The sequence below is a fragment of the Sus scrofa genome, chromosome 14 (genome assembly GCF_054392235.1).
Source record: "Sus scrofa isolate SSC_HxYL_T2T_F1_AM1 chromosome 14, Sscrofa_HxYL_maternal_Yorkshire_Landrace_v2.0, whole genome shotgun sequence".
Lineage (NCBI taxonomy): Eukaryota > Metazoa > Chordata > Mammalia > Artiodactyla > Suidae > Sus > Sus scrofa.
Genome location: NC_139396.1, coordinates 151130859 through 151157794, shown reverse-complemented (window position 1 = coordinate 151157794; position 26936 = coordinate 151130859). Strand labels below are relative to the sequence as shown.

Sequence of the window (26936 nt, the reverse complement as noted above, 5' to 3'; positions counted from 1 at the left end):
GAGAAGATGGGAGGTACTGATCACCTGAGAGCATCATTAGAAAACCTGTAAGCAAATATCTGAAACCCATGGTGGCGACTTCCTCTCCTCCATTGATAGGTTAACAGCCTGGCTTAGCAACAACCACCTTTTCCCCAAGTAACTGGATTCATGAATTTGGGTGTTTACCTCAGTCATCCAAATGAGCCAAAACTCTGCACTGAATCTTATGGAGCAGTTACCAACCGAAGCCATTTATTCCAAGGCAAAGAGCCCTAAAATTTGGCCACGAGCCTGAATAAGCATCTCTGCAGAGCAGTGCCCACCTATCATTTGAACAACTTACCCTTCTGTTGTTGTGGATCTGAGTTGATGCTTCTGATCTCTTCTAGGTCTTGTATTATTTGGGTTTTCTTTTCTTTTCTTTTTTTTTAGGGCTGCGATGGTGGGCTGTGTGGAAGTTCCGGGGCTAGGTATTGAATTAGAGGTGCAGATTCTGGCCTACACTACAGCCACAGCAACGCTGGATCCTTAACCTACTGAGCGAGGCCAGGGATCTAAACTGCACCCTCTTGGATCCTAGTTGGGTTTTTAACCAGCTAAGCCACAATGGGAACTCCTATTTGGGTTTTCTTTTTCCAGCCATTCCAGCTTCCCCAGTCGCTATTAAGGAAAAACCGGTAACATTATAGGAAATAATTTTGTTTCTATCAAATGTAGCAGGTCTTCAGAATCCTGGGCTTGGATGAGGAACCTCATTCTATTCAGTGTCTTGGAGGTAGAATAGGAGTTTATTTGTAGAAAGGCTTTATTAAAGGAAATCCAATAAGCCATTTTGGAGCAAATGTCTTCTACAACAGTGATTTAAAACGGTAGGTTATAATGAAATGTAGTTCATGGCCAGTGCTTAAAAAATAAAAGTGAGTGAAAAAGAGTGGAACACAATAGATCAGAGCACATCAGACATAGCAAGGGTAAGGCTCATTTCTTGAAATTTTGTTTCAGTTGCTTGGATGTAACTGTGAAGGGATTATGATGGAAAATATGTTGCCTACAGTGGTTCACAGTCAAGAAAGTTTGAAAGTCACTGTTACAGATACGAGTCTTTGGAGTCTAGCTGCAGTTGTGCTGCTGCTACTGCTATGACCTTAGGCAAGCCATTTTTTTTTTCTCTGATGGATCTCAGTTTCTCATCTGATGAATGACAATTGTCTCTAAAGTCCCCTTGGTTCTGAAATCCCATAAGTAAAATTCCCAAAGGAATCAATCTCAACTTTCAATGATTATCCATTAAAAAATTCTCCTGGAGTTCCCGTCGTGGCTCAGTGGTTAACGAATCCGACTACAAACCATGAGGTTGCAGGTTCAATCCCTGGCCTCGTTCAGTGGGTTAAGGATCTGGCGTTGCCGTGAGCTGTGGTGTAGGTCGCAGAGGCGGCTCGGATCTGGTGTTGCTGTGGCTGTAGCCAGCAGGCTGACAGCAACAGCTCTGATTAGATCCCTAGCCTGGAAACCTCCATATGCCGTGGGAGTGGCCCAAGAAAATGGCAAAAAGACAAAAAATTTAAAGAAATAAAATAAAAAATTCTTCTGCACAGTCAACCTCTGTTTTCCTTATTTGGGAAAGGCCTGAGTTCCCAAAAAGTTCTGAAGTGTGCAGACCACAAGGAGGAACACAGCCCATGAGGATGGAAGCCACTTCAATAAGCTAACTTGGCTCCAGGACAATCTTTTTGAGTTTCCAACGATTGTTTTGTACCAGATTTCTCTGGTTCCACTACAATTATATTTCGGTTCCATTTGAAAATACATACAAATCCTCTTTGGGATGGGGAAGCGGGGCGGATGGGGAAGGACAACTAATTGCTCAGGAAAGGCTGAACTTGGTTAATTTGGAAACCACTCCCAGCGAAGGTTGAGCCTTGGGCCACTCACAGTTCCTGCTTTGTATTATGACTAATGGGACGTCAAAGAAGCATTGATCTAATAAGAGCAACCAGGGAGACCCAGAGTCAGCCAGGCCTCTGGGGGAGCGGGGGTGCAGGAGGAATTGAGAGCTTCTGATTTCTGGGCTGAGGTTCTTTCAAAACAGTCTTTTAAATTATTGATTCCTTCATTCATAAATTCATAAGAGCATCTCACACTATTGCTCGGATCTCATTAGGCTCGTTGGATGTTAATCCTCCACATTAATATCCCCCTAAATTCACGTAGAGAAAAAACCAAGGCATCTCAGGCACAACCAGAAGTCAGCTGTGCTCTGGGCGTTAAAACATGTAACTTTAGGAAGGGCTTCTGTGATAGAGCTGGTGTAGGGGTTCCGGGAAGGAAAGGCTCATTTAGGTCCTTGAAACTTAGATCTGAGTCTAACTTGTTTGCAGCAAGGAAGCAGCAAAGGTTTCTCTCTGTCATCTGCATTCATTGTACTTTGATTCCCCCAGTGAATACTGTGGCCTTACCAAAACATCAGACCCGGAAGGAAGCCTGCAGACCGTCTCGTTCAAACATCCTTGTTTTTAGAAGAGGAAAGAGACATTGACTTCTAACCATCTTTTTTCTGTGTGAGGGTGCATTCAATGCTTTTATTTCTTTACACGAATTTTAAGGAGATGTTGTTTTGCTTCTGAAGACTGACCATCAGAAACGAATTGGCGAATTGTGGATATAGCTTCACTTCATATTGGCTTTTGCGATATTGCATTTCAGTAATTGGTAAACACTGCGCCTACCAACACCATACAAAAATCTTAACAACTTCTATTCACGACCCGGTCCTCTCAGAACTCAAAGCCAGAGATGCCTTGACATGTACAAGAAAAGTTGGGGAGGCTTTTATTAGCTTTGATTTTGACCCCGTTCTCATAAATTATGCAAAATGTGTCACTTATATGAACAGCCCAGAAGAGCAGTTGCCAGTTGTAATATAAAAAATGATACCACGGAAACTGAGACCTGGTTGTGGCAGATACCCTGTCAAAAGAATGATTTATAATCTGGAAATACAAGCAGCAAGAGAGGCCCACCAGCTAGGGCTGTATCATCGAAAGCAATCAAATCCCGCAAATATAAAGCAATTTTGTATTACCATTTCCAAGTGTTCCCCACAATAAGGACTCTTGTATGCCCAAGTTTAATATTCAGAGCAGAAACCACAAACTCTAGCAGCCGCTCCTGGTCAAGATAGTTAATAACAGTTCCCAGGCAGAGGCAGGCTGTAATAGCATCGCTCCAAGCAGCTGGGGATTTGCTTGTATGTCAGCCTCTCTCTCTCCGAGAACTAGAAAACGATGGTAGGTCAGACATCCATTTGCTTTATATATTGATATAATTTCATCAGAATTTATGATGTGGGAATTATTGCACAGGCAAGCAATGTAATCTAACCTTCATCTCACACAATGCAGAAAAGATATTATGTTTTTGAGAAAAATATACTGACTTGTTGAATCAGATTATGCACATGCAACCCTAATGGATTTCAATATTTCCTTGGACGAGTCATTGCTATTTGCATCATGTGTATTAAATTGGCTTGTATAGAAGATGTTTTTACGAATAAGAAAGGATTCTAATGCTGTTTCTTCTTTCATTTTCTCAAGTTCTGGCATGTGCGTTCATTACTGGTAAATTTTAAACATCTGTGTGTGTGTGTAATACTTTATCCTAATTTCTCCGGCCTATATTTAGACTTTCAATATCCAAATATTGCAATAACATATACGATTCTCTTTCATCCTTCCGAAGAGTTCCTTGAGCTTCAATTGTCAAATAGAGTAAATGCTGAGAGCCTTCAAGGACCATCTTATAAAACCTCATGACAGCGAGTCCATACATCCTATTGCTTGGCCCTTGAAACCATTTTCATTACCTTGAGTTCTATAGTTTTCTTCCAGTGGGAAACTGAATATAAAATATGTTTTAAAATGAAGGGCTTTCCAGATGGCACTCGTTTCATGTACAGACTAAACAGTTCCTCGAATCAAAAATCTTTTTTGTGTAATTTTAGAAAGAAAGGACAACTTACCACTCAGAGGAGTACCCCCAACCTGTATGCTTACAGAAGAGTCTTTTTGTAACAGTTTTTGATATCTGCTAATGACATGAGTATGTAGGGAAGGACCGTGATTAATCCAGACAACCCAAAGTCTCTATTTTAATCATTCTATAAAGGTCATGTTGAACCGCAAATAATCGTAGAGCTAAAATGTACACACTCTGGAACACAATTTTTGAAAATACATACCTCATAGAAGGCATATTTTATCCAAATAGGAAAAAAAAAAACCCTCGTGTCTAATTGGTTGGTATCTCCAAATAATAATAATTATTATTCTTCATCGTGTACCCACTGCTACATACCCTACCAAGTGCTCAATATGTATTATCTCTGATCCTCCTCCCCTCCCATTTTGAGGTCACTGTTGTTACCCTCATCCTTCAAATGAGGAAATGGGTATTCAGAAAGGTTAAGTGCCTTGCTTAGGGGCACATATGTAGTGAGGGGTAGGGCCCACAATTGAACCAATGTTGTTTGGATTTCAGAGCCTGGATTCTTTTCAGTGCTTCCTGGAGCTCTTCCTTCCAGAAGGCTGGCTGGGTTAGGGGCTCCTTTCAACTGTTTTTTGGACCACCCCATAGCCACTCCCACTTTCTTCTCTGTAGCTGTCTCCCACTAGGAGAAACTCAGAAGACTTTTATGACATATAACCAAAAGTCTGTGGGGTAGGCAGGGATCAGGGAGCCATTCGATTCCTTAAGGAAAGAAGAAGAGGATCAGAAGCAGTTGAATGGTTCTATCTTCTTCTCTTTCTTCCTGCCTTGAACAGGAATGTGGTGACTGGTGCTGTGGCAGCCATCTTGCAACTATGAGGCAGACACAGAGAGCATTTCAGGTATGTGGTCTTGACGTTGTTGAATGTGGACAGCTTTCTTTCTCCAAATGCCTTGTTATGGAGAAAAACAAAATCTTGTTGAAAAGGTTTTAAGGAGAGGTTTTGCAGCCAAATGTCCCCTCAGGTACACCCACCCCGCCATGTGGAAATTTCATTCAGTCCCTTGTTTCTCACAGGAGAGACAGAAGAAAGGTTTTCTTTTCCCTAAGCTTCTGAAAGGTAGAATCTGGTGACTAGACACTAGACAGAAGCCGCAGGTGGGATGTTCATAAGTTCAGGTGATCCTTAGGCACAGGTGTGAAAGTCTTAGGAGGGGAAACAAAAACAATTGTTGCTGTTACTGGAGAATCACCTTATTATCTTACTAAATCCATTCTTGTTTTTTGAGAGACTTCTTGATCACCTAATAACATTTGAATAAAGTTGCCAAGTGAAGGCTCATGGGATTTAACTCTCCACAATCTCATTCCATTGACTTGTCCATCCTTATTGCCATCATGCTTGTTCCTTTAAGACGGCATTGCCAGACTTAGCAAATTAAACAAGACAAGATGCCCAGTTAAATTTGAATTTCAGAAAAGTAGTGAAAACAATTTTAGTACATGTATGTTTCAGGAATGATTGTTTATTTGGTATACAGCATCCCATGGAATATTTGGGGCATATTTTATCTGGTACCTTTACTTTGAGACTCTGATCAACCCAAAGAGTTTGTATCAGGACACCCCATAAAGCCCTTTGTAATTCATGTACTCAGCCACCCCAAGTCATCGCTTGCCTCATTCATCGCTTGCCTCATTTTATTTTCTTATATTTACCATCCTTCGCTGCTTTTTAAAATTCCTACCATTGCTCAGTTCCTCCAGTCATGTATGCCTGACTGATGACTTCCACGCTTCAACTTCTGGCTCTTTCCTGAGGAGAGATCCACCAGAAACTCCTCCTCCTCCTCCTACACACGTACACACATACACACACACATACACACACACACACACTAAGCTCTTCTCTGGCAGGCATTACCCTTGCATTGGTTCCCACTGATGCGATGAAGGGAAAGCAATCTCTCCTCTGTTATTGGACATGGCAGAATTATTCCCACTTTGATGATGAAGTGCCGTTCATTCATTTATTGGTTGGACAAACAGTGGCAGAGCATGTATTATATACTAGGTGCTGTGGGGAAAAACAAGTAGGACATGGCCTGACTTGGAAGAGCCCACAATGAGTTGCAGAGAGGGTTGAGCAGCAGGTGAGGATAATGCAGAGCTATCACTGCTCATGGACGAGTGGGCGATGGATCATGGACCAGGGAAGGAAGGACTCTGCATGGACCAGGGGCACGAATGTTGGTGTCTCACCTACCTGCTCAGCTTCCTGTCTCCTCCCCAAATCCACTCTTTCCTATCAGCGGCTCTGTTTCCTACAGTTCCCGCTGGCCCATCACCTGCCTGGTGGATTCCTGGTGTCAGTCTGGTACCTGGTCTGTGATCTCCCTGAGGACAGGTACCAGGCCCTTCATATTTGTCTGCATCTCTGGCGCAATAAAGGTCCTCAAAAATATCTGCAGGCTATGACATGGATGAGCTTTTTAAAGCGGGGCTTTTAAAAAATAGAGGAAGTGGGAGGATTACGTGGCTTTTATACAGCCGCAGCACAAGTCAGTTGCTGAGCAGCAGTTAGAGGTCACCGCTTTGGAATTTACGGTCACTTGTCAAATTGGTAGAGTCAGGCAAAAGTGGTATAAACATAATTCCCAATTCCATCTGAAGTAGAAGATCTTGGAACCTTTTCCGTCTAGTTACCCCCAAACAGCTCTGATGTATTGCATTTAAGCATTCCTACACAATACTTATATAAATAATTGCAACACGGAAAGGCTTTTTCTCTCCTGCAATGTGTCATCACATACCTTTTAGGGCGCCTGTTGGGATCCTTTTTGCTGGCCAAGGCCTCTGCACATTGTATGTATTTGGAGAAACTTTTCTGCCTTTATGACCGTTTCGAAGGTCTGTTTCTACTTAAGCGCTTGCAGGAATGGAAATGTAGCTGCTAAATTAATCTGGCCTTGGTGAAATATGTCTGCTTCACTCGGGAGATTACTGAAATTTACATTTTCGTCACTCTTCAGAGCAGGCAGGCCTCTCACGCCTCTTTGCAGGATCTTTCCAGAACACATCTCAGGAGACCCAACAACTCCAAAACGATGTCAGTAATGGGAAAGGAAGAATCAACTCTATTCTTGTAGTTTTGCTTTTAACAATCAAGTACGGATGAGGGGTGAATGGGGGGCTTGCAATAGACTGGGGCTGGGAAGTGTGGCCACTTCACTTTCCTGCCACTCAGCCCTACTCAGATCGTCAGGTCGAGCTGTGCTGCCTGGATGACACGGAGCCTTGCCCAGAGAGAGCTGATGAAAAGGCAGCGCTTAGAGATTTTTCTTGGGGGGAAATGTATTCTCTCCTTGTGCTCCGAACCAGTTCTGATTGTCATGACTGCCCAAGAGAAGTGGTGGCTGTGAGTCAGCATTTTGAATTTGTTCAATGACAAATGAGTTACCTGACAGAAGATGCATTTATTTAGTGTATACTGCAGAACATCTGATTTGAATGAAGTCAATTAGAATGTATCTCTCTCATGGCCAGCTTTTTCTTTTGGTCTGTTCCACCGTTATCCTAATCTAAGCTCATACTGATACAGACACAGTTCCTTGCAAAACTTGCTAATGGTCCTCTTGCCTCCAGTCATTCCTCCTTATCCATCCTATGCTTTAACTCCTTACCAGCCCTTTGCACAAGTCTCCTTTAGAGGGACATGTTTGGAATGTTGATCAAATAGGAACAACAGGAATCTTCCTTAAGTTTCATCAACCATCTTTATCTGAACCATAGGCTACTTTCAGAAGTTTCAACAAAGTTTGGTGGGTGACATTTAAGAATGCGTGAATGAACATTTAAAAGGAGTTTTGAAAGTAGGTTTGAAATGTGAAGGAAGAGTACATCTGAAATACATGTTCATCAGAGGAACCAAAATATTTCTGAGAATGGCTGGGATTTATATTCAAAGAGATAACAGAAAGTTATTAAATGTGTGCAGCCTGATATGGGAAGAAAGAGAGACAGGGAAGGAAGGAAGGAGAGAGGGAGAAAAGAAGAAAGAAAAGCAAGAAATGGAGGGAAAAAAGAAAGCAGAACACTAGCCTATCATTGGAAGTAACAAAAATCAGGATGAAAATACTAAAATCAGATCGGTAAAATAGAAGATAAACTGACTAGTTAAGGAATGACAGAACTGGAGGACAGAGGCTAGGTCCAATAGCTGAGTAACAGAAATTTTTGAGGATGGGGAGTTCCCATCGTGGCGCAGTGGTTAACGAATCCAACTAGGAACCATGAGGTTGTGGGTTCGATCCCTGGCCTTCCTCAGTGGGTTAAGGATCCGGTATTGCCATGAGCTGTGGTGTGGGTCTCAGACGTGGCTCAGATCCTGTGTTGCTGTGGCTCTGGTGTAGGCCGGTGGCTACAGCTCCGATTTGACCCCTAGCCTGGGAACCTCCATATGCTGTGGGAGCGGCTCAAGAAAAGGCCAAAAAAAAAAGAAAGAAATTTTTTGAGGATGACAGACAATATATATATGCATGAAATTGGAAATTGAGACGACGGCTCAGGGAGTTGATGTGATATAGACTGAAATCAACATTCAAATGTAGCCTCATGAAAAGGATATTGCTAGTTTGCAAGTCAAAAATTAAAGTTGCTTACAAAAGAGGAGTTCCCGTTGTGGCGCAGTGGTTAACGTATCCGACTGGGAACCATGGGGTTGCGGGTTCGGTCCCTGCCCTTGCTCAGTGGGTTAACGATCCGGCATTGCCGTGAGCTGTGGTGTAGGTTGCAGACACGGCTCGGATCCCGCGTTGCTGTGGCTCTGGCGTAGGCCGGAGACTACAGCTCCGATTGGACCCCTGGCCTGGGAACCTCCATATGCCGCGGGAGCGGCCCAAGAAATAGCAACAACAACAACAAAAGACAAAAAAAAAAAAAAAAAAAAAAAAAAAAAAAAGTTGCTTACAAAAGAGAGAAATCTGGAAAGGTTTTTATCCTTTCCCTCTTAAATGATAAGGGCAGAAACAATCAAATAACATTTCAAGGAGGAAAAAATGAGACTAAAGAATGCTTTTCATTCACAGAGACAACTTAGCAAGTAATTCATTGATTCCTTTAACCCTTCCTCCAAATCTACATATCTCTCTGTCTGTCTGTCTATCTATCTATCTATCTATCTATCTATCTATCTATCTATCTATCATCTGTTTACCTTCCTACCTACCTATCTATTCATCTACAGAGCATTCAATACTCTAGGGAAATATGGAAGGTTTCTGGGTGGTGATGGTGGTGGCAGTTACCCTGCTACCTGCCACTCTCTTCAGGCCTAAGAATTGTGTTTAGTCAGGGGCAAGATTGTATGGCAGAGACAGTTACCTACCAAATGGTCATTCCTCTTCTCTTTCAAAGTAATAATACCCAATTTTCGTTGGACACATTACTGCTGAGTAAAAAGATTACATCTTCCAGGCTCCATTGCCCTAGCTAGATGTGATTGTGCACTTAAGTCATGGCCAATGAGCTGTGAAACTTCTGGAAAGTCACATTAAAATGGGAGAGGTGTATCTTTCTTTCCTCCTTCTTCCCCCTTCATCTTGCAACTTGGGAGGAAGTTATGATGGCTGGTGCTTCAACAGCCATTTTGGAGCATGCAGATGAAGGCATATATCCTCGTGTCTTGAAGCAGAAATCTTTCCACCGGGTCTCAGCTTCAAGAAGCTTGGGCCTTGAGGACTGTGAAACTTGTGAATCTATGAGACTAACTTGTTTTAGCCACCATTTTCTGGGTCTCTGTTACTCACACCCAATTCTTTCCTAAGTGATAATATTCTCAAGAAAAAATTTTGAGTTGGCTCTAAAATATAGGTATATAAGTGATCTGAGTCCCAAAGTCCATGGCCATAATTTTAGCTTAGTTAACTTTTAAAGGAGTAGAATCTTAATATCCACATTGACTAATGAAAAACTAATCTCTTTTTTCAAAATGAGATAACTAAGATAATTTGGTATGGGAGACTTCTGGCTATAAACAATTGAAAGGTGAGAAATGCTCTTTGAGATGATGGCTGAGGTTAAGGTTTTATAATAGCTAAGCTACAGCCCTTTGGGAGTTCCCATTGTGGTGTGTGGGTTAATGATCTAGCTTGTCTCTGTGGAGATGCTGGTTTGACCCCTGGCCTGGCACATCAGGTTAAGGACCCAGCATTGCTTGAGCTATGGTATGGGTCACAGCTCCAGCTTGGATTCAATCCCTGGCCTGGGAGCTTTCATACCTTGCAGGGGTGGCCAAAAAACTAATCTACAGTCTTTCTTTCTGGCAATAATTACATATATATATACTTTATATATGTACTACAAAATGTATACATCTTTTATGCATATATATATTTAGCTAGATACAAATTACCCATACGCATTCAATTACATTCTTTTATACCAACAAAAAGTAATTAGAAATTACACGGGGGATCTTGTTGACAATAACATTAAAAATATAAAAACTTAAGAAATAACATAAAAGGTATGAATGAATTACATAAAGAAATCTTTATTGGGAAGTATAAAAAGTTAAAATAAATGGTATAGAAACATTAGAATAAATGAGACATACAATAGTGTTATTTTGTCCTGAGGTTACATGTATGCCAAAGCCATCTCACTTGAAATTCCAGGTTATTTTAGAAAAAAACAAAAAAATTAACTTTATTTGGAAAAAAGAAACTAAAAATGCTCCCCAAAATAAATTTTGCAAGTGTGGATCCCAAAAATGTTGTTTTTTTTTTTAAAAGGAAGTCCCATCAAATATAAAACCACATTATAAAAGAGCAGTAGTAAAAAAGAAGAGTAGAATATTAACAAGTAAAATAGCTCAGTGGGACAGGATAGAAGCCCATAAATTAAATAGAAGAATTAGTAAGTAATAAACTGTCATAAACAAGAAGGAAATGAAGAATCGTTTAATAAATATTGAGAGTGAGGAAAATTGCTTTATTTTTTCCTTCCTATAGAGCAAAAATAATGGGAAAAAAATTAAACCAAAAAAATCAAATCAATGAAAATCAGTCAAAAATAAAATAAGACTCAGACATTTGGGAGGGTGAGAACTTTCTAAAGGAAAACACAAAGTAACAAATTGCAAAGAAATTTCAAAATGCTTTTCCAGTGAACATATAGAAACTCAAAAAAAAAAAAAAATTAAAGCTCCCGTTACAAGATATTCATATCAAAGATGACAAACTGAAGTAGAATTATTTATAGCATAGAAAGATCTCAATCAACTTTGTAAAGATAATATTAAGAATCCACAAAGGATGTGGACCAAAGCCTTGCTCTGACAATTTAAGTATGAAAAGATACGTATATAGTTTTTATTTATTTACTTTTACTTTTATTATTTTTATTTTTTGCTTTTTAGGGCCACACCCACAGCATATGGAGGTTCCCAGGCCAGGGGTCGAATCGGAGCTAGAGCTTCGGGCCGACACCACAGTCCCAGCAATGCCAGATCTGAGCTGAGTCTATGACCTACACCACAGCTCATAGAAACGTCAGATCCTTAACCCACTGAGTGAGGTCAGGGATCGAACCTGAAACCTCATGGTTCCTAGTCAGATTCCTTTCCGCTGTACTGCATTGGGAACTCCAAGATACATATACTGGTTTTTAAAATGCTGAAATTAGCTAGCAACAAAAATGCAAATGAAAAGTACCATTTAGTTTTATTAAGTAAAAATTAAACTAATAGCAGATGATGATTGTGAGATTTTTTTTTTAGTAAAATTGGCAAACGATAATTGCTAAAATTGGTAGAAGTTAGTACAACTCACTTGGAAAACAATTTGGCAATGCAATTCAGGATCTACGAGATATTCATACTCTCTGACATAATATAATCAGTCTTAGGAATTAATTCAAAGGAAGTAATTAGAACAGCAAAATGTGATATGTGGCGAAAACACATTTACTGAAGCATCATTTATAATAGCAAACAAACCCACAGCAAAATAGAGATAAAAAGACAACATCCATTACAAATTCTAATTCTAAATATTATGCAACAGCAAAGTTTTGCTTCAGAACTCTAAGTAATAAAAGCATACCATAAAACTGTATAATAGCTGAAGTTACACTTACATAAAATAATGATAGCAGCCACTCCCCCTCAAAAAAAAGGAAGAAGAAATTTTAAGCATGGTATCCTGCTGAAATTATGGGTAATTTTTCCTGTTAAAGTGTTATTTAATTTTGTTGGGAAAATCATTTCGATCAGTATGTGTGTATGTGTGTGCAGTGGTTCGTAATTAGGTGACCTTGAACAGGTGACTGGAGATCTTTCAGCTTCAGTTGTCCATTCGTAACAAGGAGGTAATAATAGGATCCACTTCAGAGAGTTGCTATGAGAGTTGAATGAGGTAATGCACATAAACTGCCTGTGACTGAGTAAAAGCTCATTAATGGTCTGGAAAGTGACACTGACTTTGGAAATGCTGATGTGGAGAATAACGCAGGAGTATTTTCAGAGGTTCGCCACTATTCACAGAAAGTTGTTCAAATTTCTAATCTTGATCATTAAAGCCCTCCATCCTTTGGCCCAGCCCCTCTGTCTAACGTCATCTTCAGCCCCCAGGGATGAGTTCTCGGCTTTGTTCGGGCTAATCTGAGACTTTTAGGTACAGTGACTTAAACACACAGCCACCGAATAAACATTTACAAGAAACAATCAGAAACATTCTGGTGCAGCAAGTGCACTTACACTATAGAGGCGGGATACAGACACAGACAAGTCAACAAACAAGGCAAGAAAAATGTGAACCATCTCGAGCCAGGCAGATACTCAACTGTTCTGCACAGTTATGGTCACGGCCACTGTGGGCGGCAGGTGCTGCCCACCCAGACTGGTCGGTCTCTGGACCATACCTACTATTAAAGAGTTTTAATATCACACCTATTGTTAAATATCTTAACTATTACACTGGCCAAGTGGCATTGTGTTCACACATTATCAGTAAAAATGTCTTCCCGATCCTTCTCATCAGCCCAAACTCTCACCATCTTTCAAGCCCACACCAGTGCTACCTTCGCGAGATTCTTTCCCAGCCACCCCACTCACTTCCTCTCTAAGCCTCATTATCTGTTTCGACCCATATTTTTCTAACTTGATAGGACGAAAACTTGCTGTGTTGTTCATTGACTGTTTTTTTTTTTCCTACTCTTAAAAAGAATTTCTCACAATGTTTATCATAAGGCTGAGCATGAGGTGAGCACCTCGTAAAGATGTTTTTGAGTCAGTGAGACATTTAAACGAAGACAGGATCATTTATTTGTTATTATTCTGGTTGCTTCAGGAGGAAGAAATCACAATCGCCTCATTAATAACTCCTGCAGGAGTGTTCCTGAAATTACTTTCCCTGAGTCTGTGGCCGGTTCTGAGAGTTAAATGGTGTAGTTAGGATATACTTGGTGATCTTCTTACAACAAAGTCGTGTAAAACTAACCAATATGTGAGCAATAGCTAAAATCGTGCCGCTATCTTGCCTAACTGAAGTGCCTTCTTTCTAAGATGGGACGCAGTGGCCAGTACCTAGACATCTAAGTCAGGGAGAAATACAAGACTAAGATAGCTTAGTGTTCAGCTTGGATCGAGATTAGAACTTGGAGAAAAAGCTGTGTCCTCACCTTGACAGTGCCCCGTTGTAAAGCAATCTGTCAGCTTTATGCTGGCAACGCCCCAGCTCTGTATTAACTATCCAGATGAATGTTAGATCATACCCCAGGAATTATTCATGAAGCCCCTCTGTACAATATAATGGTAGGTTTTGGCATCCAGAGCAAAGTCTCATTGTTTTATAGATTAGCTTCTCTTCCTGTACTACGGAAGAGACAACGATCTGAAACAACTCAGTCCAGGGCTAAAAGGAGTGCGTGTATTTCACATGAAAAAGCATTTGTCAAGTGGGAGTGCCCAGGTCTCACTTACATTCCTCCTTGAGGGGGACTCGCAGCCACACTGAGAAGGAGATGGCTGATGTCTGCTCCAGGCCCATGAATGGCCACTTTCATCGCGAATCTTCCCCAAGTGAAGGGAACAGCTCTTTATCTTTGCTTACGAAGTCGTTTTATCAAACCGTAGCTCTTGTTAATCTCTATGACAACATCGCCAAACGTAGTTTATACGTGCGGATGAAGAAACGTAGGTTTCGTTTCCAGGGAAGGGCACCACTGCAATGAATCATTAGAGAATATTCAGTGCAATCAAAATATTAATACACCTCCAAGAGGTTTAATATGTCACTGCAAATGTCAAGTTACCCTAGTAATCAACACACCTTAATTGTGAGATTTTAGACTCTAAGATCGTTCAGGTTGTGACTTTTAAAGGTGAAGAAAGACAGCTTGTTTCTTAAGTGGAGTTTGCTTATTTTATTATGTTTACAACAAAGGCAATGGCCTTGAACCATTTTCTAGGTCTATAAGGTACATGGGTATTTTGCTTTCTATAGGATAAGTATCTATGTGTGTGTGCGTGTTCATGCATGTATCTCTAGGGATATGTGTATGTGCATGTGTGTGTAAGAATATGTATGCTACGTAATAACTTTTATATAAAAGAAATCTCTTATTTTGGTTCCAATTAAAACCTCTTGGAGTTCCCGTCATGGTGCAGGGGAAACAAATCTGATTAGGAACCGTGAGGTTGTGGGTTTGATCCCTGGCCTCGCTCAGCGGGTTAAAGATCCAGTGTTGCCATGAGCTGTGGTGTAGGTTGCAGACGTGGCTCGGATCTGGCAGTGCTGCAGCTGTGGCGTAAGGCCGGTGGCTGTAGCTCCAGTTTGACCCCTAGCCTGGGAACCTCCATATGCTCTGGGTACAGCCCTAAAAAAGGAAAAAACAAAACAAAACAAAACAACACCTCTTCTGCAGAAATTTCACAAAACATTTACCAAAAGGAGTGATTGAGTGATGTACTAATCTAATATGAATTTATATTTTTCTCCTCATTAAATTACATTAAATTAAAGCTGTCAATTTACCCTAAATGCTCTGCCAGGGTTAGCAGGTTAATAGTTTTGCCTAATTATAAGGTTTTCCAGTTCTGCAAAATTTTCTTGTAAGAATAAATCTCTGAAATACATTTTCTCTGAATTTGAATCAATTTTCTTCTTGTCTCTGCAGACTACACCAATTATCAGGCCAGGCATTTCTTTTAATTTAGCTGCTTGTTTGACATATATATATATATATATATATATATATATATATATATATATATATATATATATATATATATACCTACACACACGCATATATATGTGTGTGTGTGTGTGTGTGTGTGTGTAAGCAGAGCATTGGGAAATCATCTGGATCATTTAATCCAATGATTTAGATTCTTGAGCAATAATCTTCTCATACGTATCTCATCTCGACTTGACTGTATGTTTATAGCTTTGACCTGAAAATGATTAGTTATTGAGGCAGGAGATTAAGGGAATGAGAAAAATCAGCAAGAGCAGAAGGTGAGTTACTAAAAATAGGGGTTTCACACACACTGATGAAAAATAGGCCATCACCAAGGCCTTATTCCGTAACACAAGAATGTTAACTGCAAGTTGTTTCCTTCCATGGAAATTCATTACACAAAGAAAAGCAGAATCTAACATACGGTAGATTCTAATAATAATTTAACTTGCAGTTTCACACAGCAGTGATTTATCCTGGCCTGATGAACCACAGGCAGTTAAGGTCCCTCTTATATAACTTCAGTGATTTGGAAATTTTGATAAAAGAGGGGATTCACCATATACAATGTACACATCTGTATCTTACACCTACAGATGCTCCATTTCTTGGCAAAGAAAAACATCTGGAAGTTGTGCAGTATCTCCAGTTATTCTTCAGCAACCCTTAAGAGTGTTTGAGTTAGCACCTGCACAAGCCTACCAGCCCACTTTAATTCTGAGAACCCTTCAAGAATATTCCGCAACGCTGTGGCTTGCAGTTTTATTAAACACTGAAAAATGCAATTCTACTTGGTATAGATGAAGCCTCGAGCATAAGAATGCACTGCTTTGCTCTGGTGTATTCCTGAATTGGTGTCACAAATCCCACAGTGTTTTGAGTGGGCACATACGTCCTTTCCAATTGCTGGTTTTCCTAAATGTAAGACCTGCCCTCCCATAATAAGGATTTTTAGCTCTTCTCTTTCACTTTTAAAGAACATGATGACATTTCCCTGCATGGAGAGCTCTCCGTGCAAAAGCATCTCACGTGAAACTGGCAAGTGAATGTCCAGATGATAGGCGGTACTCCACGGCTCCCAGTCTTTCTCCTTTTCGATCACCCACATCTCATCACTTGTTTACTATCAGGATTTCCCATCAGTCTGAAGTGTCCATATTTTGGGGTCCATATCTTTCTTATGTACATCTATATTCTCTCTGCTTAGCCCAGGGCTTGTAGACACACAGAAGATACCTAATAAATATGAGTAATTGGATGGATGAGTAGTTTACTGCTTAATATGCGCTTAATACCTTAATACTTAAAAGTTATTCCAACACTTAACCTTCCTTTGCCAAGTCCAGCAGAGGGGAGATCAGCAATTCCTGAAATGCTATCCCTTTTTCTCAAGAATTATAATCTAAAGAGTACTGTCAATGGCATAGTCCCTTTCTTGCTTGCAGAGAAGGTAAAGAAGACACTTCTCTGGGTAAGGTTTTGCTGAAAGTTCTGTTTCTATTCTTGGGTCTGTGTCTCTTTTCCATTTAGAAGTTATGACACCCCTCCTCTTTGAGTAAAGGTAAGGAAAAGAATCCTTAAACAAAGATCTGGAAGATTTCTACTCCTGTTTATTCTACTCCGAGCATTGAACTTGGAACTCTTATGTTGTGGCACAGACATGAAATGGAACGACCTTTCCATAGTGCTTTCTAGGTGCCAAGCGCTAGCTGAAGTTATTTATATGCCTTAACTCCTAACAACCACCACTAGGGAGGGCAAATATTATTGTAACTTCACAACGCTCCCAGGGGCTCTTTCACTTGTTCAATGTATTAACACTTGAATAAGAGGAGGATTTGCGGTCTGTCCCACAGTCTTAACCCCCTGTGGTATGCACTTAATGCTGTGCGAATGTGATGAAGACAGCTCTGTTTTGGTATTATTTTCTCCCCTCATTGCAGATCATTGGTGCCAGAGTGGCACCTGCATTCGGTGCGGGGGCTCATAGGCACCTGCATTCGGAGATTGACATTAAAATTCTCCATGGTTTTCCCTCTAATGATCTCCATGTTAAAAAAATAAATAATGTTGCAATGCTTTAAAATCGAAGAGGCAGGATACACTGGTGTACCAGTACAACTAGATAGAGAGAAGTGTATGTCTAAGAAGCTCTAACAGAAAAGACTGTTTTGTGTCTTAAAACACCAAATTTCTTCACTCTGGCTCAATGAAAACCTCACCAGCCTTCATGGGAAAACTTCTCGTGGTTTCCAGGCGCGCCGTGGTGGATCTGTCCAGCAGAGGGCGACAAGGTAACAAAACTCTGCAGGTTTCCAATTGTGCAGCCTGGGCTTTGGGCGACTCTGGAGCCCTCAAAGCCACAGTCTGAGGATGCTGTATAGCACGGGTGTTGCCAGGCCATTAGTACAAGAATAAAAATTCCTATGCGGACAGGAGGAACTAGAAAACAAAAAAACCCTTGAAAGAAGGACCTGGCTTGTCTCTAGCATTGCCTGGACGTTGTGTATGGGAGAAACTTTGGCGCTAGTGTGTTAGGTTTGGAATCGAAACAGAGTTTACTCCAAGGACACTCTGATTTCATTTTCATTAAGGAAAATGAGAGTGGGAGGGGATGGGGGTGTTTAAAAGTGAAAGGATCTGGAGGAAGTTTCATCTCTTTAGCAACAAACCAACCATCCTAGAGGGAAACAACAACAATAACAACAACACACTTGTTTCTTAGCTTGTTTATTTTTCATTCTTTTTGCCATTCATAATACACGGTGGGAAGGCCAGGGGATTCCAAGTTAGGAGACTGGGTTTCCCACCCTTTTCTGCCATTTTCCACCTGGGCCCGGGCTAATTCACTCTTTGCTGATGTTCTTTCTTGTCTCTTGATGCTATTGTGCGGTCTCATGTCCGGACTTCCTTGATTCAGCATCTACTCTATTCACAGAAAACAGTCCTCAAAACTGAATTCTGGGCTGGGAGTCCACAGGGCTATCATTTGGGAAATCCTTGGAACTCTAGATTATTTTGAAAACATGGGGCGTGTGTCCAGTAATATGAGGCAAAACTGGACGTCCAAAACGTTTTGGTGAACTTGCCAAGGTGGCGCAGGAAAGCCAGGGTCAGACACAGACCAGCGGACTCCTCAGGGCCCTGTCGCACGCAGGTCATGTGCCTTTTCCTCTCCGGGGTCCCTCTGAGTGTGTCGTGGATCATAGGGACCATCAGGTTTTCAGAAATAACATCCAGGACGGGCTGATGATACCATAAGCCCTACGTGCAGCCCTTCCCCGCACTGGGTTTTATCTTTGCCATTGCACAAGGCGGACTGGGCGAAGGGCTGTCATTGTCCTCATTTGACAATAAGGTGGTGATAGTAACAATGACAGAGGAAAAAAGAAAATGCTCTCTGGGCCAGAAATTAGTGGGCTTATTTCAGAACCATGCTGGTTTCCCAGTTTCCTCAGGGGCGGGGGCCACCCTGACCAAACACACAGCACTGGGATGTTGGGGGCTGAGTGGTCTCTGGTCCCCGATGCCACGATTTTTGCTTTCCTCACCAGGGCAGGTGAACTCTTCATCTGTGAGTTATCCCGCCGCGTCCTCACCCAGGGGCCTATCTGTCCTTCAAAGGGCCGCTTCCTTTCTGTGCAGAAAAATAGAAGCGGCGGCCGGAAACTTCAATCAGCGCTTTCAGATTCCAAAACTATGACACTGTCACACTGGTGTCATTAAAGCTAACTAACCATATTAAACGAATATTAAAATATGGGCTCCTTTGCATAACGTAATGAGCAAAACCGCTTTTAAGTTTCTCCCTGTGCTTTGAGGTGAGGTGGCATTTATATTCCCAAACTTTGAAGTCGGAACAAAATGTACAGGTAGAGGGTACTAGATCAAATAATAATCAACTTCAAAAAGCATTTTGGCTGTTGGATGTCCCAGGGCTAATTTCCTCTAGACATTTTAAATGTAAATGTCTAAACTCATTTAAAAATTGTAAATTGGTCTAGGTTCAATCAAAAAGCATCCTGACGCAGAACGGGGAGACCAGGCTAATTGTCATTTGTTTGTCAAATGAATTCCATTTGGAAAGCAATGAAACCTCCAAGCTAATTCTTTTAAGGTGAGCTGGTAGTTGTATTATCAGTTAAATGCAGTAAAATGCATAATCATACGATGATAATGAAAACTGAACCTGTGTTAGCACTGGGGCTTTGCCTGCCACGGGGCATGGAGTGATGAAACTTAAGTACTGTAATGCTGTCTTGGCCACAATGGCACCAAGTCTGGTCTTTAGCCTTAGAGACACTTTCTTTGCATTTTAAAAAACTTTATCAAAGCACCGTGGCAATATAGAAAATGTCAAAGTGAAATGCACTGTAGGCAAATTGAGATTTCATTAAGTTTAAATTTATTGCTTTTGACTGATGTATTACCATGCTTGTTAAGAACTAGTAATTTGGAATATCTGTCCGCCTGGTAAAATAGCTTTGTCTCCTTGCATATTACTTTGTATAGACTTTGAAAGACCACAACAATTCAGATCAAGTGTGGCCTGTTTTTCAGGAGTGTTTTGAAGGTTGGGGGGCATTGGGCCTTGTGCTCTGATGAACTTCTGCACACCTCCTGAATGTCTTGGCAAGGTTTTGGGGGTTAATCGTACAACTCATCTTTCTGGGATTTTTGTAAGCATGGCCAAATGGTGTGAAGGGCCCCAAAGTGGGGAACTGAAGGTGACTCTTCTGCTGTTTCTTCCTCACACCCACGAAGTGGGCACAGGCGAAGCACGAAAGGTGAGGGCAGATGCGAGATCCACCACGTTCAGCCGACAGAGAAACAGAATCGTGGCGGTTCAGGGAAAGAAGATCGCATAGTTCAACCCAGATGTTTTATAATCAAGGAAGGGGCAATGCAGAGGTCACACAGCTGGTGAGGGCAGAAGCAGCCATTCGGGCCCAGCACCAGTGTTAACTTATCAGAGAGGACTTGCCTCATTGTTTAGTCACCATTGTTGGCCTCCTCTACCCCTGCTGTTGGTTTCTGACACCTTTTTTTTTTTTTTTAAGCTTTATTGTGGTATAATTAATATGCAAAACACTGCAAGTTTTCAAGGGGCACATTCATTTTTTTTTTTTCCTTTTTAGGGCCGCATCCATGGCATAACGGAGGTTCCCAGGCTAGGGGTTGAATCAGAGCTGCAGCCGCAGGCCTACACCACAGCCACAGCAGTGGGGGTTCTGAGCTGCATCTATGATCCACGCTGCAGCTTGCAGCCAACTCCAGATCCTTAACCTACTAAACAAGACCAGGAAGCCAATCTGCATCCTCATGGATAGTAGTCAAGTTCTTAGCCTGCTGAGCCACAACAGGAACTCCTTGAAGGGGCACATTTTGATGGATTTGGACAGATGAGTATGTCAGTGAGAGAACCATGCCCATCAAGGTCCTCAAACAGCCAAAATGTCCTCGTGTTCTCTTGTGAGTGCGGGTTTCCTTTTGGGGCTGCACACTCAACAGGAGAACTATCCTCCCAACCCACTTTAAAGTGCACAGCTCCACGCTGTTGAGTCGGCAGACCCTCGGCTCTGCAGCGCCTCTCTAGAACCTGCCTTGCATGATGCAGACTTTCTGCCCGTTGAGCAAAAATTTCCGTTTCCCCTCCCCGAGCCCCTGACAGTCACCATTCCATTCTGTCAGGTTAACTATTTTAGGTACTTCATCTATGTGGAATCCTACAGTATTTGTCCTTTTCTGAGTGGCTTATGTCCCTTAGCATAACGGCTCATCCCTGTTATAGCAGATGATAGGATTTCCTCCTTTTTTGAGACTGAACTTTTAAGTAAAGAGACACACAGTAGGCCAAGAGGCAAAGCTCCTGATGGCATCCGGGTCTTTAAAAGACAAGAGGGACGAGAAATGTGCACAGTGTTTGGTTGCTGAAATTCAAATTAGAATGTAACACGAGTACAGTGTTTTGTTAGATCACATAGTTTTATTTAAATTAAATTAAATTTATTTATTTATTTGTCTTTTTAGGGTCGCACCCATGGCACATGGAGGGTCCCAGGCTAGGGGTCTAATCGGAGCTACAGCTGCCAGCCTACACCACAGCTCACAGCAACGCCGGATCCTTAAGCCACTGAGGGAGGCCAGGGATCGAACACGCAACCTCATGGTTCCTAATCGGATTCGTTAACCACTGAGCCATAACGGGAGCTCCAGTACAGTGTTTTGTAATGTAGGTCTATTAAGGAGAAGAATGGAATTCTTTTGTGGAAGGATGATGGTTCACTTGATTGAGGTTTGAATGTAAAAACCACTCTTAGCTCGTGGGCCTCATAAACACAGGCCATGGCCTGGATTTGCCCGCAGGCCACAGTTTGCAGGCTCTGGCTTTTGCACGTGGTGCTTGAAATCTTCTCCGCTGGACATAGCACTCTCTAGAATTGCCATCTGATTGTTTGCTGTTTATCAGTCTGCGTGAGAAAAGCAAGGCCTATGAGAACAGAGGCCTTGTTTGCTGGGTGTTCCTCTGCATATCTGGCTTCTCAACAACAGGTACGATAGATAGAGGTTTGGTGTGGGGTAGACACTTGCTGTTTGGTGACAAACCACTGAATCTAGATCCTATCATCTAACCAAATAGATGAGAAGGCATATAACCTACCAATGGGATAGGAAAAGCTCACTGGGTCATCAGTCCATATTTTTTACCTTATAGCAACTGTATTATTGAAATAAATAACAAACGTCAGGTTGCTTCTGATTTTGTCATTATTTCAGTCCATATTTTTTACCTTGTAGCAACTGTATTATTGAAATAAATAACAAACGTCAGGTTGCTTCTGATTTTGTCATTATTTCCATCCCTTCATTCCTTTCCGATTTTTGCTCTTACAAGGGAACGATAATGAACCAGAACAAGGTGTATTTTTAATACCCTTACTCTCCTGTGGTCTTTGGCTGTGTATAAATATCCCAATGCCCCTTTGGTCCTGATCATAGTGCATTGTGCTGTGTCCACCTGCCCTGCCATTTCTCTGCCCCCAGGTCCTGGCTTCTTGGCAGGTGTCAGTAGTACCTGTGCCGCCATTCACATGGGCTCAAATTGAATGCCCTTTGGAAAACCTTCCTGAGGACTCCAATCTTCCAGGACCCCCTTCTCTGAATACCGTGAGCTCTGTGTCTTACACTGAACTTGCACTATTTGGTTTCATAGTAGTTTTCTCCTTTCGGGGTGAGCATCAGTGATTGTTATCTGCCCAGGTGGACTTTGAGAGTAATTCTTTCTTATGCTTCTTTGATAAGCTACACACTACCGGTTTGTTATAGTGAATGAATGTGTATTTCGTTCTTTCTTCTTCTTTTTTTTTTTTTTCCTTTAAGGGCCGCACCCACAGCATATGGAGGTTCCCAGGCTAGGGGTCTAATCAGAGCTGTAGCTGCTGGCCTACACCACAGTCACAGCCACAGCAACACCAGATCCAAGCCACATCTTCAACCTACACCACAGCTCACAGCAATGCCGAATCCTTAACCCACTGAGCGAGGCCAGGGATCGAACCTGCAACCTCATGGTTACTAGTCAGATTCATTTCCATTTCTCCTTGGAGAAATGAGATGAAATGTTTGTATTATACTTGGAAAAATGAGATGAAAACATCATAGAAAAACAAGGCCCTATCAAGGATTTTGTTTTAAAACACATGCACTCACACATATAAATAAAAAAAAAAGAACTTTCATAGTCCAATGAAAGTTTCAAGTTCAATGTGTTATACCACTAAGTAACAATTGAAATTTATCATCAGAATTGAGACCTTGAGGCACTTTAATCTTAGGGCCCTTAAATAATTTTTTCATTATTCTCAGTATAAAAAGCATTTTATGAAGATGGTTCCTACCTAGGTGTGGGGTAAGTTTCTCCTATTGACCTCCAGTGAATCAAGGAATTCAAACAGTTCATACAGTTGGTGTCTGAACAGCTGATGAGGTGAGGTTTGCCTAGACTGGGCTTGGTAGAGATGTGAGCCCTTCAGAAATCTATTGTCAAAAAATATTGAAGGGACATTTATTTCCTAAATGACTCGCTCTAAAAGCTCTCCCATGAGTATGTTTATATCTGAAATCACGGGCATAAGTCCATTCCATCAGATTCTGTGGGAATGGAGTAATCTCTCTGCTTTGCTTACCCAAAGAACTGGTGGGAAGAGAGGAAGGGCCAGACACCCAGAGGAGTCTCTGGTCATTTGCACACCATTTAACAACATAGGGAGCAGCAGGCAGAAAACATCCCCTCCTTTTTTTAAGGCAGCCTCCACAGTGCAGATGGGGACCTAGGGCCTTTTGCTTTGATGTTTGGATCATACCTAGTGCAGACCAAATAATTCCAACTCTGAAGCAATCAATGGAGTCTGAACTCCAATATGGAGAACTGCATTAAACAGTGTCAGTCTTTGAAGCACACTGAGTCCCTGGATTTGGAGGAAGAGGTACCTCCAAACAACACTTTCTACACGAGCAGCATAGCCATCCATTGCCTGAACAACCCACATGTCTTACTGAACTACACCTTTTGTGCTCCTCCAATGCTCTCCAAAATATTATACATTATCAATTTGCTAAGCCCTAACTAAATCACTTGCTTACTAGAATTTTTTCCATACTCTAGATTGTGTGTGTGTGTGTGTGTGTGTGTGTGTGTGTGTACATGTGCTGAGGAAGGCATTCACAAGAAGGCTAATTTATACTAGGAATTAAATACATATTTAAATTTTTTAATTAAAGTATAGTTGATTTATAATGTTGCCAATTTCTGCTGTCATAGCCAAGTGACCCAGTCAGGAATTATATATTTTTTAAAAATCCAGGTTGTATTCTAGAATCACAGCTCACTCAGTATGATTTCTGTTATCGTCTCCGACTACAACACCAATTTGATGTGCCTGATGATTCTGAAGTGTTGAACGACCTTAACTCAACCTGGCAAGACGATGTGAAATATACAGTGCTTCATAAGGCAGAGAGGAGTCAGAAGGAATTTCAACCAGGGTGGAAGAAAGGAGTTCTGAAAAACATCTGCTGGTTAGAAAATTAAGTCAACCTTCATATTCTAATTAATTGAATACTTTATGGAATGCTGTAATATTTCATATTGAGGAGTTGTATCTTAACAGCAAACTCATGACTTTCTCTGAGTTATCTCTAGTCCTCAAAGGTATCTTTAGTTCTCTAAAGTTATTAGAATTGTACTGAGTTGAATATTTTGAAATGAGTTGATAGTATGTCCCAACTGTGCAAAGTGCATTATGTAGGGGGGGTTATAGTTATAATTCTCATACCAGTCCACAGGGGTTTGTATTATTAGCCTCTTTTTATAGATCTGAGAACTGAGGTTTAGAGCTAGTAAAGGACTTGGCCAGAATCATATAGTGGAAAAGACGCAGCTATATATAAACCAAGTCTATCTGGCTTAAATACTTTGTAGATACGTATGTCAGCTCAAAGGCTCCTTGCCATAGGGTGAAATCGTTATGACTCCATATCAAGGTGGTTCAAAATAAAATAAAAATCTGTTAGTCTGATCAGTCAGAGCCACCAGTGTTTCCAAGGGCACAAAAAGGATATTTATGGACAGAATTGAGTTTACATTCACTTGATCAAGTTAACTGAGAAACAAACAAGCAAACAAAGCTTTACTTATACTTTGGAGCAATGGTTCTCGAAATGCGGTCCCCAGACCAGCAGCAAGACTATCGCCTGCAAATTTGTTAGAATGCAAATTCTCAGACCCCACCCAAAGCTACTACATGGAAATCCCTGGGGATGGAGCCCATACTCTTTCAACAAGGTCTCTCTTACCTGGTGTCCATGTTTGTTTAAGACTCTCTGCTCTAGATATAACCTCTGACACTTAGCTGGTGTCTCCCTGTGCTCATTCGCGGCACTGTTTCCAGTACTTTAATTGGACTCTTTTCACATTCTATGCTCCATTTTTATTGGGAAAAAAACCACGATAATAAGCTAAAATTTTAGACTTGTTTAAAAGGGCAGCTCCCTCAGGTATATCCTAATACATTCAACATGTGGTCAGTGCAATCTTATACATTTTCTACAGCTATCGAATTATGGGATGTTAACTAATTGACTCAGCATTGGGTTGGCAGTACTGCAATTTCCTGAATTCGGGTAAATTTAATCCTGGATCGTTTTAGAATTTGACGTTGCTTAGTTCCTTTTACAAATTGGTAATCTATATTTGATATTCATGATAACCCTTAATATGAAATAGTTAAATATTCTTCAACCATTCTGAATAAGTGGGAGCTTACTGTTTACTTTTTTTTTTTTTTTAACTCTGAAGCTAGCCAAATTTGTAATAGAAAACAAAGTGCCTTCTTTGAGTGGTCATTACAGAAAGGAAAAACTGGCTGAATCTTGGAGCATTCTTGCTTCATAGACTCAACTTCTAAATTCAATAAATTGTAGCACCATAAGTGGCTCATAAAAATCATTATAGCTCCTGTTTTCAAGAGAAACAACTCGTTTTGATCCTTCTCTTCTCTCCTAAGATGTCTCTTGGGAACTGTCTCAGGTTGGGAGGCCGGTGAAAGGAAACTAATGTTCTTCTCAGCAGGCTACTGTCACTCCCTCTGCAGGGCCATTAAACACTCGCCTTGACTATTTGCCAAAGATCATACTTATTAACTTAATTCTCTTGCACTTGTAAGATCCAACATGCAAATTCATGTATGTCAATACACTCATTCATGGAAATGTGGTATTTCTGGGCAACAACCAGTCCAGATTGCCAAGGAAAGCAGTGGTAGCCCTGTTCTAAGTTATCCTCCTGCCATCCTACTTCCTGGATCCCAGTAAGAGGATCTTAATTAAGGATTCAAACCTACTATTTAAAAAGGGATTGATTCAAGTCCAGTTCAGACCATATAAAACTGTGAATATCAAAATATATTTACCAGAGTTACTATTCATGTTGCCACAGGAGGGAGGCAGGAAAAGCCACGTCCTCTTGAACGAGTTTTACTTTTTCTTGTTATCTCTTAGCGTGTTCCTGAATACTGAATGGTTTGTGGACCATGTTGATTTCAGTTCTGGAAATAAGGTCTGCAACTCAGAAGGAGGAAAAAAAGATAGAGGTTTCCAGCTACTTGCCATGATAAGTGGCCCTGTGTGAATACATTTGAAAGAGGGAGGCTCTACAAATCCTCTTATTAGCATCATGATACCTTGCAAGAGACAATTTGGACTGCAGGAAAAAAAGTTGGAAGCTGCGTGACACTTAAGAGGAAAAAACCCTAACTGACAATGGCCCCCATCCCGAGACACACACACACACACACACACACACACACACACACACACACACGGGTCCTTCATGATCTAGAAGCAGCAGAAGCACAGGCTCATCCTGCTGTATAGCACTGGGAACTAGAGTCACTTGTGATGGAGTATGATGGAGGATAACGTGAGAAAAAGAATGTGTCTACATATATATGTGTGACTGGGTCACTTTGCTGCACAGAAGAAAACTGACAGAACACTGTAAACCAACTATAATGGAAAAATAAAAATCATTAAAAAAAAAAAAAAAGCAGCTGCACAGGCTGTGTTTGGCTCAGAGTCTCTAAGCCCCGTGAAACAGAACAGTCAGGCAGCTGAGATCTTCTGGTCTGCGGGACAGTATCTCGTGGATCCGTAAGGAATAGCACCT

At 41.2% G+C, this 26936-nt stretch overlaps 2 long non-coding RNA genes across 3 annotated transcripts in view; one reads left to right on the top strand and one right to left on the bottom strand.

The window, feature by feature from the left end:
- Nucleotides 1-3195: 3195 nt before the first annotated feature.
- The window catches only part of LOC106506134 (uncharacterized), a 61674-nt gene continuing 37933 nt past the window's right edge, over nt 3196-26936 (top strand). The window contains exons 1-2 of the long non-coding RNA XR_014827062.1: nt 3196-3269; nt 4806-4871. This is a non-coding gene — a long non-coding RNA (uncharacterized LOC106506134). The remainder of the gene's footprint in view (nt 3270-4805; nt 4872-26936) is intronic.
- The window catches only part of LOC110256774 (uncharacterized), an 85853-nt gene continuing 70594 nt past the window's right edge, over nt 11678-26936 (bottom strand). Inside the window, exon 4 of one of the 2 annotated variants that reach the window (XR_014827059.1) lies at nt 11678-14194. This is a non-coding gene — a long non-coding RNA (uncharacterized LOC110256774). The remainder of the gene's footprint in view (nt 14195-26936) is intronic. The other variant, XR_014827058.1, reaches the window with a different exon arrangement.